We start from the raw sequence: 15,339 nt of genomic DNA, 5'->3' as shown, positions 1-15,339 counted from the left end.
ACTTGGTGTTTCTTCGACATATGTCTTAAGCAGAGTATTGAAAATTTTTCATTTGTTTGTGCTTATATTCAAATATTAGGGGAGTGAAAGTGGACTTAACACGTCTGACCGTTTACCTCAATCAGGCCATACATGTTTTATTTTACCGCTTATCGATTAGCTGGATTAGTGCAATGTGGTAAAGGTGTGGGCCACGAAACCAGAACACGCTGTTTGGTGCTAAAGATTTTCACGTGCACATGCATATTGAAAGCTGAGGAATATAATGTATGAATTCTCGGAAACAAGTGATATTCCTTCATTTCCTACAGGAAAGGCGTATCGGCACTTAAAATGTCGTGCTCCGTTTTACCATGGCCGTGGATGCTGACCCGGACTTATACCGAAACAAGCAAGAAAGCACACGAGTACGTTGCTGTGCGTAGCAACGTGGGAAGCTGACACGTGCGCACTTCGAACGAAGCGCTACGCTCTCAGCCCCCTCGGCGACCGTACTGCCAAAGAACGTGCACGAGGAACTTGCATTACGCTCGCAGATTCCCGCATCCGCCATAGCATTTACGGTTATTGCCGCTAAGCAGAAATAATTACCTACTGCCATGCTATCAAGACGTTTCTGGCAATTTCAGAACCGCTTGAAGCTTGTACAGTGCTTAGCATATGTTCTCTTAGAAAGTACCATGAATCAGTCAAACAGTACTGCCAGCAGTGAACGCAGTTAGGAAAGAAAAAAAAATATGACGTGATTAAATTTTACAAAATTTTAAATGAATTGCAATGCGAGCTGGCTATATAAAGGCAAAAAAGGGCTCTTTACTTGGCGATAAACAGCGACCAAAACGACACAGCGATGCCTTCAACCCGCTATGTTGTCATATCTGCCAGCATACGTGTGAGCAGAGATGCAAGTAGGAAATTTTGAAGCGAAAGCTTCACTACCCGTGTCAGACCGCAGATTCGCGTGGTTACACACAGCCTAGTTTTGCGCATGCGCGTGACGTCACAGCCAAGGCCAGCTGCGCAGCCCCCTCGCCAAGCTCTGCCAACACTGCCTAAATAAAAAAAAAGGCCTCCAGCGGGAATGAAACCACCATGTCTTGAATCATCAGCCTAGCGCTTTACCACTGTGCCACGCCCCGGATTTTTTTCTTTATTGCCTGGCTTCGGCATAGGACATAACACAAAACTCCGGTCAAAACTTGGAAAAAGACACACAAGGCAATATACATGAATCTGATCAGTCAGCGTTAAACTGGCCTTGTCACATTAAAACTTCCGCACCGACAACAAAGGCTCTACCCTCGAGAGCCATTCGAGAGGTTCCGCAGCTACTTTTTGGATGGCAATAAACCTTTCCATACACTCTCAAAAATAAATTGGAGCAGGTCTGGCATCCCTGTCACAGTGATAGCCTGCCATGCTGGAGCGCCATATACAGTGGAGGCCCATAAGCATAATTATGTCAAATGGAACCCAATCCTCATTCTCTATGCTTAAATATCGAATCTCGTGCGAGTACAGTGGGAAACCTTCGTTATGGTCCGTTGTAATACAGCCCAGATATACCCCTTCCCAAAAATATAAAAAAAACATGATCTATTGTTCCCGGCTGCTTACAGATTAAATATTGGGCTCCCCACTGTAAAAAAAAAAAAATCCCCTTCCCTCCAAAAACTTCTTTACTGGTAATGTTTCGGTATGTAATTTGAAAAAAAAAAAAAAGCTCTTAGCTCTTGGCGGAACTTGCATGTTCTTTACACTCTTTAATACATCTGTGCCGAGGCCTCCACTGTATATGACCCTGTAAAAGGGTTCTGGGAAGACAATACCACACAGATCGCCGTACAACTTTTTCCTCTTTACATAAAACAAATATTCCATAGAGAAACGTGCTGAAATAAATCTAACACTCTCGATGACCTCCCTGTAATAACCATACAAACCCACACGCTACTTCTTCGGTGGAGAAAACAAAATCAGGCAGCAGGTTCCGCAGCCTAAAGGGCAAGAACGGGTCGGAAACGTCGCGAAATAAACCAAAATCGATTGAAGCCCCATCTTTAACCCGCCGGAACAGATTCGTCCTGCTGCAGCGTTCTCATTTCGCCGCTCAAATAAAAACGGCAAAACTCCTGTCGAGTTTTGTAAGTTTACCCGCGAACAACGCAGCAGTTTCAACGCGTACCATATCGAACGTTAGCCATAGCTTGCGGAGGAAAAAAAGATTACACACTGTAACTTCGGCGAAAATGGATATGTCGGCGCCTTTCCACTTCTCTGCTTTCTCCGGTAGTTCCTGCGTCTTCCCTTTCTAATATTGCACGCTTTGGCCGTAACTATCCAGTTCGATATCTATGTACTTGGTCGGGGTCTTCGCCCTGGTCAAATTGGCTAAGTGGTCAGGCTTCGATAGCCACTGTCCATGTCATAGCCAAAAGTGGTTGTTGTGGTTGTCGGAAGAAGGAAAAGAAAATGCACGGACCTGCTACTGGCTCTGTAGCTGAGCCACCGCCGCTGCCTCGTGCGGACAGAAGAGTTATGAAGAAATGAAAGAAAATGAAGCGGGAGAGAAAGACGCGCGCCGCAGCAGCCGTCGTCAACCACCTATGCGGTGGCGGGTGCAATGACGGCCTACAACAGATAAATATTCGGTGATTGGCTGGCCCCCGCCGCAATCGGCGTTGACCTACCGGCTCAGCCCCGTAGGCCCAGGAACTGCCATCCTTCACCACCTCCATTCTATAGCCCAAGACACTTAGTCCGGTGAACTGGCAAGTTGTTGTTGTTGTGGCTGTAGAAAGAAGGAAAAGAAAATGCACGGGCCTGCTACTGGCTCTGTAGTTGAGCCAACTCCGCTGCCTCGTGCAGACAGAAGAGAAAATAGAGAAGAAAGGAAAAAGAAGTGGGAGAAAAAGACGTGCGCCGCAACAACAGACATCGTTCACCACCGAAGCAGTGGCGGGTGCAATTACGGCCTACAACACATAAAAGTCGGTGGCTGGCAAGCCCACGCCGCAAGCGGCGCTGACCTACCATCGCAGCATAGTAGGGCCAGGAACTGCCACCCTTCCTTGACCCAGTTCACCTCACTACCGGTAACATGGGAGAGCTCACGGACACATTTAACAGCCCCAAGCACGTTTTCCTGTTCAACCGTAAAAACAGCAACATGTCCGCGTACGCAAACAATTTCACCTCGGCTGCTTGTAACTTAAACCCATTATTAGTGTCATTTTTCATTATTTTTATACAAACGGTCCAATGTAAATATCAAACAAAAGAGGGCCACACCGCGGATCCTGAAACGCTCTTCATAATTCCGCTTGCCTACCATGAGCCACAGGCTTGGCGCCACATTTGAATGTTTCAAATACTAAAATAGTTAAGTCAGTTATTAGGATGACGACGAGATGTATCAAATACTAAATAGTTAATAAATCAGTCGATAAGGCTGGCATCACGCAATCTGAAGTCGAGCCAAGAAAGGGCATAGGAAGGGATTGACAGGAAATTTGAAAGTACCAAAGACTAACATAAGGACCATTTGTTTAACCTACATCAGCTACACCAGTCTAGTAAATCTCCTATACCTACAATAGATTTTTGCTGCAGAGGTGTAGCTGGTGTAAGTAAAACAAATGGCCCTACAGTTAAGTCAGTCATTTAGGTTGACATCAAGGATGTGACGTCACGCTACCGGAAGTGAAGCCGAAAAAGGGCATAGGAAGGAATTGGCGCGCAATTTGAATGTGCCTAAGACTAAAATGGGTAAACAAGAAGTGAATTAAGCAACCACAAGCAACCAACATCAGCATACGTGCTGTCGAATAACTCCAATGCAAATTCTGCAGCGCTCTGAAATTTAAATTTTCTTGAACACGAAAGATAAATCAATAATATCATTTGGTACCCAGAATAAATCCCGACCGCCGTGGCTGCGTTTCGACGAAGAGGCGTCCGTGTGCAGTGATATGCCACCGCGATAGTGCTAGAGTACTATTCCAGAGCAAGTTAAAGAAGCTCAGGTGATCGCAATTACTCCGTAGCCCTCCACTACAGCTCCTCTCTTTCCTTATGGCGCGGCTTAGGTGTCCACAGAAACAAGTGCCTTCACCTTTCTGTTGGTTGGTTTGTGTGGTTTAACGTCCTTAACGTGCGCTGACATCGCACAGCACACGAAGAGGCGTCCGTGTGCTGTGCGATGTCAGCGCACGTTAAAGATCCCCAGGTGGTCGAAATTACTCCGTAGCCCTCCACTACGGCTCCTCTTTCTCCCTTTCCACTTTCACTCTCACCTTCCTCTCTTCCCTCACGGCGCGGTTGCGGTGTCCACAGAAAACAAGTGAGACAGTTACCGCGCCGTTCCTTTACTATAAATAAATCAGTGTAACGTCCCAAAGCGACTCTGGCTATGAGACACGCCGTAGTGGAGGACTACGGAAATTTCGACCACCTGGGGTTCTTTAATGTGCACTGACATCGCACAGCACACGGGCACCTTCCTTTTCACCTTCCCGGAAAAGCGGCCGCCGAGGCTGGGATGCGATCCCGCACCCTTGGGAACAGTAGTCGAGTGCCGTAGCCACTACGCCACCCCGGCGGGGTTTCACCTTTCTATGAACAAATTATTATTACAGCCTGAACGACCACATCACGACTTATAAACGCGGTGTAACTGAAAGGCCTTTGTTTACAAAAAAAAACATCGAAATACGAGAGAAACGAAATATCTGGAGCACAAAATATGTCCGGCACGAGAGTATAGTGCTCTATATTGCTCTAGAAGAGCACTATAATGACAGAGTTAACCAGCGATACAGGCGGTTTTATTCCGCGTCCATTAACATCGGTACTGAAGAATTTTTTGTAAAGAAACAAATATAATTTTCGTGCTTGCTTTCTTCTGTTCTATTTCTCAAGCAACCCGTATATATATATATATATATATATATATATATAAACATAATACGGTGTGAAGAAGACGAACGCGTTGAACGAACGGAAAATTTTTTTTTTACATCAAGACAGCAGAAAGTGTGAGACGATTCTTACAGCCCCTATGCACCATATAGCGGTTTTATTTATTACATTGTTGTTCTTTCTGAGGAATTAAGGCGAGAGAAATAACGCATTAAGCCAAACTCGAATGCTTGCGATTGGTGTAGTTCATATTTCATTTAGCAGGTCGCCCTATCATTTTACCGAGCCGCAGCCACAGACTTAGAGTCCCTGAAAGAAAACTCGTCTGACGTTGACCCACTAACCATGCACCTGAAAGAAATTATCAATATGATCACCCCTCCGCTCCCTGCCCGCCTATCAAGCCACATGCTATGTGCAGAAAGACCGAGTTGGCAGTACATAACCGCCCACTTCCTCGATGTACGCCGAGCCTCCCTGATGTGGAGGTTCGCAAGAGGCATCTTACCAATCAGAAGGCGTGCCTTCGTCGCTGTGACGTCAGGAATGATTGACCTGTGTCCCTTCTGCTTGGCCCGAGAGACAGCGGAGCACATCTTTCTTGACTGCCTAATTCCCGCAGCACTCCTAGAGCGTCTGAGAGATATGTTCGGCCTCCCCGGGATCCCATACCCCACCGTGCGCTACTTCGACCCGCTTCCAAAGGAAGGGCGCAAGCAGTTTGTCTTGACGCTGGCAGAGGTCAACTATCAGGTGTGGTTGGCCTGCTGCAAAGCGGCCTACTCGAACAAGACTCCGAGCCTCCATGAAGTGAAGGCCAAAATCAGAAAATAACTATGGTTCCACCTAGAGAGAGAGAGACGCCACTTAGGGATTGGTTGGTTGGTTGGTTCATAGGAAGGGAAAGGCGCAGTATCTGTCACACTGGCTCTGTGGACACCTGAACCGCGCCGTAAGGGAAGGGATGAAGGCGGGAGTGAAAGTGGGTAGAGAGAAAGGGGGGTCGTAGTGGAGGGCTACGGAGTAATTTCGACCACCTGGGGATCTTTAACGTGCGCTGACATCGCACAGCACACGGACGCCACTTCGTTTCGCCTCCATCGAAACGCAGCCGCCGAGGCCGGGATCCGATCCCGGGAACTCCGGCACAGTAGTCGGGCGTCTTACCACTGCACCACCCCGGCGGGGCCCACTTAGGGAGAAAGAAGTTTTTTTGAAGAATGGGGACCCCCCATGGTGATCTTCAAAGAAGAAAACGGAAAACTCGAAGTGAGATATTAGAAGACTTGCCCGCGTCAGGCTTCTACCCACCGGGGTGGTGCGGACGTGGTGCATATGTACTGCGACCCCGCCCCGGTGGGAACAGGCCGGATTGCATGAGCCCCTTGGCTGGGAAAAGCCCGCTCCCCGAAACAAAAAAACCCCCAAACCTTATGGTGCGGGAGGCCTTGCCTGGGGTAGCCGTAGGATGATGATGGTCGCAGGTTCAGGTCTGTACCCTCACAGGAGGATCGCACCTAGTGCATCCTTACTTCCATCTGACAAGGCAAGTCTTCCACACTGTCTATACCTTCGTATATATTGCCATTCAAAATTGTAGGTCACCATTTTTTTAATTGGTCCACAGGAAGGGAAAGGCGCAGTAACTGTTACAGGCGTTTCTGTGGACACCTGAAGCGTGCCGTAAGAGAAGGGAGGAAGGTGGGAGTGAAGGTGGATAGAGAGAAAGATGAGTCGTAGTGGAGGGCTACGGAGTAATTTTGACCACCTGGGGAGCTTTAACATGCGCTGACAATATATGCAGTGTATGTCAAGTGGGTCCGGCGGACCAATGGCACTTCATGTGGGACTGTGCCAGGTTCCCGACCGAAGCTGTATCCAGGACATACCCGCCGGAACTTCAAAGCGCATACAGACAACGACATGCAACTATGGGCCCTCCAGCAGGCCCGGGGTGCGCTCGAAAAGCTCAAGCCTCACAACCCACCACAAACGGGCCAAATGAGGTAGAGCAGAGTAGGGCATAACCCCGGGTAGACGCTACCTGTCGTTTGCCGGCTCCTTCATACATACATACATACATACATACATACATACATACATACATACATACATACATACATACATACATACATACATACATACATACATACATACATACATACATACATACATACATACATACATACATACATACATACATACATACTTGTCATTTGTCGCCGCTCATGTGAATGCTTATTGTCTAATAAAACGTTTTCTAAATATGGAGTAAGGAGAACGTTTCGTGCAAATGTTTTTATGGAAGACACATAAAAAGGTTAACAGTGAAGAAAACAATAACGTGCGGTGCATTCCTATTTAAAGGAGCGAGGTTTTGATATTTTGAAGTGAAAAGCTCCACTACGAGGATTGGAATTGAGCTTCGCGTATGCCATATGCTCTATGCCGTATGCCTTGACTTCACAGCCAAGGGCAGCTTAGCCACGCCCCGGGTCGTGAAACACTCATAATTCAGCTTGTCTACCTTGAAGCTGATAGCGAGATTCCGCGAGTGACATATACTGCGATTGGCGCGCAATTTGAAAGTACCAAAGACTAAAATAGTTGTCAGTCAATTATGGTGATGTCAAGGATGTGACGTAATCCATCTGTCGTCAGCTATGAGGACCAAGCGGGAACGAGTGCTCTCCAACGCTGCCGAGCGGCGCTTCTTGCCTTCCGCGAGTGATAGATGCTGCGCCTTTCCTTTCTTGTAAACAAAATATAGGAAAGGAAAGGCGCAGCATCTAGGGAATGAATTATAAGGCGCTTGTGTACTTGAAGTTCCTCGACATGGAGGCCAAGGAGCGTTTAGCTGCTGTCGAACGGCGCGCAAGACTAGAGAAATTAGTTTTTTTCTGATCGCGAGGTAGTCACTGCTTTTCGCTACGTATATCCAGGCATAGCAGAGCTAAGCCATCTTCAATTCTTTTTTCATGAGGCAGATAACTGTGTCATTATCAAAAATGCTTCACTTGATGCCCATCTCAAATATTATTGTGAAAATGATTTTCATTTCGCAGTTTACTGCTGTATAAATTCTATGTTTATTCTAAGAATTATATGGAACGTTATCATTAGCAGAAATGTCGATCGAAGAGAGGGAGCCTCTCAAAAAGTAATTCTATAGTAAAACATGTCTGAAATAGCGAAGAAGACATGTAAGAATACATGTGTATTAAGTAGTGGTAAATAATTACATAATCCTTAATTTACACTTAAGAGCAGTTTATTACAACTCATATACATATATACCTATACGCTTGTATACATGCTCAAATGCACACTATATACTATACACTCTGTCCAACACTATATCAAACAATGATATACAAGATGCAGGTCCGTCCAGCACAACGATCGTTGCAGTAATGCCAAGCTAGAAAGCACACGACTTGCACTACTACTACAACTTACAGGCGTTAAGACTCCAAAATCCCTCCCCCCCACCCCCCCAAAAAAGGGGGGGGGGAAGGGAGGGAATGTTCGGAAGAAACAGAACACGACCCTCCATAACACTCAATAAAGCAGTGCCGGCATGGCGAGACCATCCGGACGAACAACAAAGAAATGTGTATGCCAGCGCTGCAGGAACCGCGCTTCCCCATCTGTTTCCAGAAGCTCGGACGGGAACTTCCAAAGGAGGAGACGGAGATATCGAAGCGCTGGATAAATTGCGCGTGCCTGTTGCCTTTGTGCTTCCGCCAGGCAGCGGCGACGCCATAAAATAAATATGACACAACACACAACCAGGCGCGCAAACACTCTACGCGGGCGACGAACGCCTGGCCCGTAGTGTACAGAAAACATACCTCTCACGAGGCGACACATGAATCAAATAATTTATCTTGAAGTCTACGCTCCTGTCGGAGCTAATAAATTTTAATGACAGCCAAATGGCATTCTTTAGGTGGATACTAAGGATCACTACGCCAATTAATTGTATCTAAAGAAAGTGCGCTATGCACAAAGTGTTAGCGTCGACTTAGCGTTTATGGGGGCAACTCTTGAAGCGTAATATATATATATATATATATATATATATATATATATATATATATATATATATATATATATATAACATTAAATCTTGAACTGGCCTTGGCGGCCGCTTTTCTATCGCAGCGAAAAGCAAGGCACCCGTGTGTCGTGTGCTATGCGGATGTCAGTGCACGTTAACGAACCCCAGGTGGTCGAAATTTTCGGAGTCCTCCACTACGGCGTCTCTCATAGACCGAGTCCTTTGGGACGTTAAACCCCACGAACCAAACCAAATGTTCTCGAACGAGCGTCTTCGTGGAACATAATGTGCGTTCAAGGTCGTATATTTATAGTGTATTTTTTATTTAGTTTTATTGTAGCAAAAACGTAGAAGAATGAGAAAAATTATTTATGCCGAAGAAAAATTTAAACAGCATGAGGAAAAATGCAATATTGCTTTAACAGGCTGTTTTTTCTTGAGCACTTTCTTTTCTATAAGAGTTGCAGAACTTAGTTCTAAACCCCGCCGGGGTGGCGCAGTGGTTGCGGCGCTCGACCACTGTTCCCACAGGGCGCGGGATCGAATCCCGGCCTCGGCGGCAGCTTTTCGATGCGGGCGAAAAGCAAGGCGCACGAGTGCTGTGTGATGTCAGTGCACGTTAAAGAACCCCAGGTGGTCAAAATTTCTGGAGTCCTCCACTACGGCGTCTCTCATAGCCTGAGTTGCTTTGGGACGTTAAACCCCACAAACCAAACTAAAAAACAAAACTTAGTTCTAACAACGCTCCTCCGGTGGTTACGTTTAAATGAAACATTCCAGGTTGGTCGCGCAACGTACCGGACGAAGATTGAGTGAAAGCAGCGAGAGAGCAATGGTAGATTGAAGACCTCACAGTATTAAATTCTTTAAAGCTGTCTGTTGCCATGGAAAGTGAGTGGGCTAAAGATAGGCACAGTAGGAAAGAATACTCGCGGTATTGAATTTGTTGGAAGGGTCTGTTGCATAGTCAGCGAGAAGTTTATAGATGCTGAATGCTCCATTATTTCATCCCTGTAAGAATTTGCATTATTTAAAAAATTGAAGGCTGCTATTAGAAGAAGACAATAAATGCATTCCTTGTGTCTGTCATTCCACTCATGAGTAAGGATATATACTGGGAAGAAACGATTAATTGCACACTCGCACCTTACCGTACGAATAATACTTCGAACAGTCCCGATAGTATAATTTTCGGCATGGCGAGCATAAGGATTCATGAGAGTCATAGAAAAGAATCGAATGACTGGATAAAGATACAGTTTAAACCCTTTTTTTTTAATGTAATTTCCTTCTATACAGACTAAAACTGCCTCTCGCACACTGGTGCCTCAAGATCTTGGCATCAAATATCTGCTCAGCAAGCATGAAAGGTTTTCATCATAAGTCCGGAATTGCATTCTATGATATGGAGCAGTAATTATTCGGCATTTATTCTATGTGCAGTCATTGACAAAAATTTGCGAGATGCCGGAGCTCCGTTTTCGAAATGCTTTCGCGTCACTAGGTGCTCATATGATAGCGTCGAGATTAAGCTTAGTGATGACTAGGCCCATGAGCGTCCTATGTTCTTGACGTACTGCCTGAGCGCTTGACAACAGCGCTCGACAATATTGACAAAAGCGAATGAAATAAGGAATAGGTAGGGTATGAATTTCCCTACTGGCCAGACATGGACGAGCCACTCGAGCTCAGTATTTGAGTAATTTTGTTTTGTGGTCGAGAGTAGGCGGCTGGCATGAGGTATGACATTAGCTATGACGAAGTTAGCGACAGTGGGCTAGAATGGTACCAACTGCATATCCGGGAAGGGTCGGTGCGAACGTTGATGGAAACTGACGGGTCAAAAAGGGGGAAATCAGCTGAGTGGCTAGCGTATGGACGAGGGAATAAAAGACCTGGTGAATTAGGCCACAGGGAAATTTACTGCTTTTATGCGGGGAAACTTTGCAAAAAGGGAAATATCCGAAACTCTGAAAAGCAACGAAAGTAATGCGGCGGCCAAATCTGGTGTTATGCATTTTTTGCTAAAATATCAGGCGATCATCGTAAATCCGCGATTGTTTGGAAATTGGGCAGACTTTCGTACTCTACTTGAATATATAAATTGATCAACGAGCTAAGTATCAAAAACTGCGCATGTATAAAAAAAAAAAAATAAGACAAAATCTTGCGTGCAGTGCCTACCGAGAGCCAAAGTACTGGAGGAACTAGGTATGCCAAAATAAAACATGGATTGAGCACGACAGCTTCGCTCACTCGAGTCTCTGTACTGACCCCGCTACGTAGCGATGAGCTTCATTATACAGCTGAGAGAAACAAGTTTATGTTTCCGAGAACTGTGCAGGGCTGCGGAGGCGAGGCCTTGCCTTAGGCTATCAAACAGCTAGATATTTCACTTTTCTTTTAATATGCGGCAATTGATTCCGAGCTAATATTCGGTTACATATCGAAGTTATCGATGGCACTCTCATCAAAGGCACTTTTCCAGCAGACGCAGTTATTGTATTCCTCGTGGGTCAGGGAATTTGGCAATTCGTTCGTCGTGAAGGGCGGCAGCTTGTGAAGCACTGCACTCTAATATCTAGATACGGGACACCGTTTCGAGCCATATCCTCCCATTTCCTGTCATGGCCTGACCCACGACGACGTCTTATACCAACACGTAAGGAAATGGCGTTTATTCCTTATGCTGTAGGTTGAGTGCAACTGTTCTCCCCTCTGGCAATGTCGTCCTTTTTCTCCACGTTCTATGTTAATGCCCCACTAAAGCATCCGATCTCTCCCTATTTTATCTTTGCCTTATTTCTCTCACTTCTTTTTTTCTATCCTTTCCTTTTTTGTTCTCTACAGATAGTTCTCATATAGACGAGTTCCACCGTCAGAACGAGGAAAGCACCATATATAGCCACGTGATCTCTGTGTGGTCACTACATTTCGTGTTTGTTTTTTTTTTCTCACACGGCTGCTTGCTTCTTGTTTCAGTACTTTCCGACCCTGTTACAGCTTTAGCGCTGAATAACCCATTTGCAAATTACGAGCGCTGCGACGGAGAACAACAACGAGAGAGTAATGACAAGGACAGGCGCTATTATCAACTGAAAGTTTATTCGAAGAACACCGATTAAATACTCGCAGAAGACAACCAAAGGCACATGCGCTTCACAGATCTTTCCTAGGTATCCAGATATAAAATCCCACAATCTTGGATGCTTACAGATGGTGAGCTCACGCACGTGTTACTGTTTTTATGGATGTAATATGACTCTGACAGTTCTCTAGTCATTTGATCTTTGTGTCTAAACTTAATCTTGGTTTTGTTAAAAAGCGGTAGGCATTTTTTCCTACTAGGCACATTTGACCCACTAGGTTTATTCAAATGACAGTCTCTATAATGAAGGGCCAAATTGGATGAAGGGGCACTTGTCAAAGAAGTGTTATGTTGGCGCAGGCGCGTATTAATACATTAGCCGGTTTGCCATATATAATTTTTCCCACATTTAAATGTGCATAACTTCGTTTCCTGGTCCACAGGTTCTTTATGTTTAGTCTTGCTTGCAACCATTTATGGATATCATCCCCAAGCTGAGGCTCGCCGCATAAAGACGACGTGTTACTACGACGTATCATGGAATCTGGGATTGACACACATCCATATAACAATATCATTTTGCAAGCCAAATGGAAGATAGCGCTGAAAGCATGAGGCTGCATGGCACTATATTAAGAAGATACAATGCACCAGTGCCGGATACCTCTCGTAGGCTCAAGAGAAAAAGAACGGACAGTGTCGCGTATAAGCAGAAAGCGCAGTCGAGTTATCAGCAAAGCTGCTGCCCGAGTTGCTCCGTATTGTCCGCGCGGTCCGCCCTATGAGTGATGGGCCGCGCTGGTATTGACGTCGCGAGGTGAAGTAATAATAAATGGATCCCTAAGGATAGATAACAAAATCTACCGCCCCGTTCTGAAACTGTCCATATTTGGGTCTCAAGCACCACCAAGTCATTTTCCCGCGCTCACTATTGGCCATAGCGCTCGTCAAACGTCTTTTGTGTTCTCTGTTCAGTGCGTTCTAATTTTGCGCTAAATAGTTTACTTATTGGCCATGCATTGAAGTGAGTTGGTGAAAGTCCGCCGCTAATCCTAGAAGCAGGTGAATAAAGAAGATAGATTTCTTTACACATGATAGCAATGCAGGATCCGGTACTCTGAACTAAAGCTGCAAATATGCACGTCCTTAAGCGCATGTAGCGAAAGCGTAACAGTAAAGGTGTTGATTCCACAATGAGCACAATATGAGCATCCTATTTATTGTCACTTTCTTGTAATAACTGTCTTCCTTATGTTTTTGCACGAAAACATCCCTGCTAATAAATGGGTACTGAAGTTTACTGGTTCCAGTTACTAATTGGCATTATAAAAAAGGATTCCTGCTGTGTGCAAACATTGAGGCAGAAATATTCGCATTCATGCATTGTCAAGGAATTTAGCTTAAACTCGTGACGGCGATACCTGCTACTAAGGAGGCTCTATCGTGTATAGGCAACTCGGTTCTGTTTTTGGACTCGTCAAGCTTGCGCTTGTCGAGTTGTTTTCAATTAAATTATATATTAATAAATCGCAGCGTTGAGCTTCACACTAGCTAGCTGAATTGTATAAATGCTACCTGTGCATCTTAAATTTGCCCACCTGCTGAGTACGCGCTCTGCTGCACGGTGAATGCTGCTGAGAAGATAGGCGAAACATATTGGTCCCCTTGTGGAGGCAGTGCTATAATCAATGGCTCATAATGACATGAAAGTATAAAATTCATAGTTTATGTTTATGAAGAAGTGCAAAAAGTGACTCGCTTGGCTTCTTATGGCGCGATTTCAAATGTGTGACCAAAGACTCGTTTTGAAACCAACATTTATCGTTCATTTAAGGCTGTAAACTAATAAACCAAGTGTTTTATAGTTGCAGCATTACCCTTTAGGCAGCATCATCAATAGCAAGTTGCATGAATGAGGGGACGGCTGCTAAAGAAAGGGAACCATAGGGAGGAAAACTCAGATATAAAATGAAACTACAACAAAGAGCAGTTTTTCACATGCATGGTACTGATTTTTTTTTTCGTCAAATATGTGACAATACTTGCGGCCATTTTCTGTTCCTTTTGCTTGTGCGTAGATTTTGTTGAGGGGAAATTGCTGGGCTGCTTGTTTTTGTTCTGCGTATAGAGCTCGGGAAGTTTTTGGCGCGAATACTGATATCGGCACATGGGAATCATTACATGGCTGAAAACAAACCGCGAAATCGTGGGTGATTCCGTGAATTATCTGGAAGCCAGATGTCGAAATATTCTGGCGGCTGGCGTTCTAAATGTAGATTGACCGTTCCAGCCAGAAGTTTCAGAGTAATTATTTACCAGAAAACATCCCTTAACGTAGTTCGAATACTTTTCTGAGCCAGAGAAAAGCAACACCTGCTGCAAACGGTGCCATTATAGGAGAGATTGGATGATGTTCTTGTTTTTCTTGCTCCCCTTAGAGCGCAAATATGTTAAAGTCTGAAAATTAGGTGAAAATATTGCATAAACGTCTTTGCTCACTCCGGATGCCGCTGAATCATTTCGCAATGCAGTGCCGCACGCGCCTCTGAGCAACTACTCTCTAAAGGGCGATTAGGAGTGCGCTCAACAAAGTGCAATTTCATTTAAGATAACAGAAATTGTTTTCCGCAGAGATGTACGCGATAAAATTTAGTGCATGTCTAGTTTTAAGAAAGGGCTGATATTTATATTAATACACTCATATATTACCAAACACTGAGTGTGGAAAGGCGGTCACAAAACTGGGAAGCTTTATGGCTTCGATTAGCGAAACGGAGGAAATTTTATTTTTGCAGTCATCAGTATATTTAGAGAAAAATGCAAAAACAGGACAACATAAATCACACATTAATGCCGACATTTGTGCCGGCTGGCACAGGACCTTGGAAAGAACAGCGCGTATTGGACAAAGGCAAGAAAGACGTGGCTCCAGAGTCTCTGGTGTCTAGTCGTCCTTTTCTTTGTCCAGTGTGCCGTGTTTTAATTTTTTTTTTCGAGAATATAAAAGCCGCTGAAAAGCGTTTAAGAAAATGTAAATCCGAAAGCACATTGTATTAACAAATTACAAAGAAAAACAGCCTGCTATCAGGGGCATGATCATACCATTATAGCAAGGAATTTATTTTAATTTAGTTCCACTTCATTAAAGTTTAACTAAGCAACTTGGAAGGAAAATAAAAAAGGCGGTAATGAACAGTGTAGCATTGCTGTAAACAGGTGAGGTGACCATGCCGTAGAATGAGAAATTGGTTCTTGAACACAGCAGCTA

This window comes from Amblyomma maculatum, chromosome 5 (genome assembly GCF_055883805.1).
Source record: "Amblyomma maculatum isolate TAMU_Amacu chromosome 5, ASM5588380v1, whole genome shotgun sequence".
NCBI lineage: Eukaryota > Metazoa > Arthropoda > Arachnida > Ixodida > Ixodidae > Amblyomma > Amblyomma maculatum.
Note: the sequence above shows the minus strand (reverse complement) of the source record.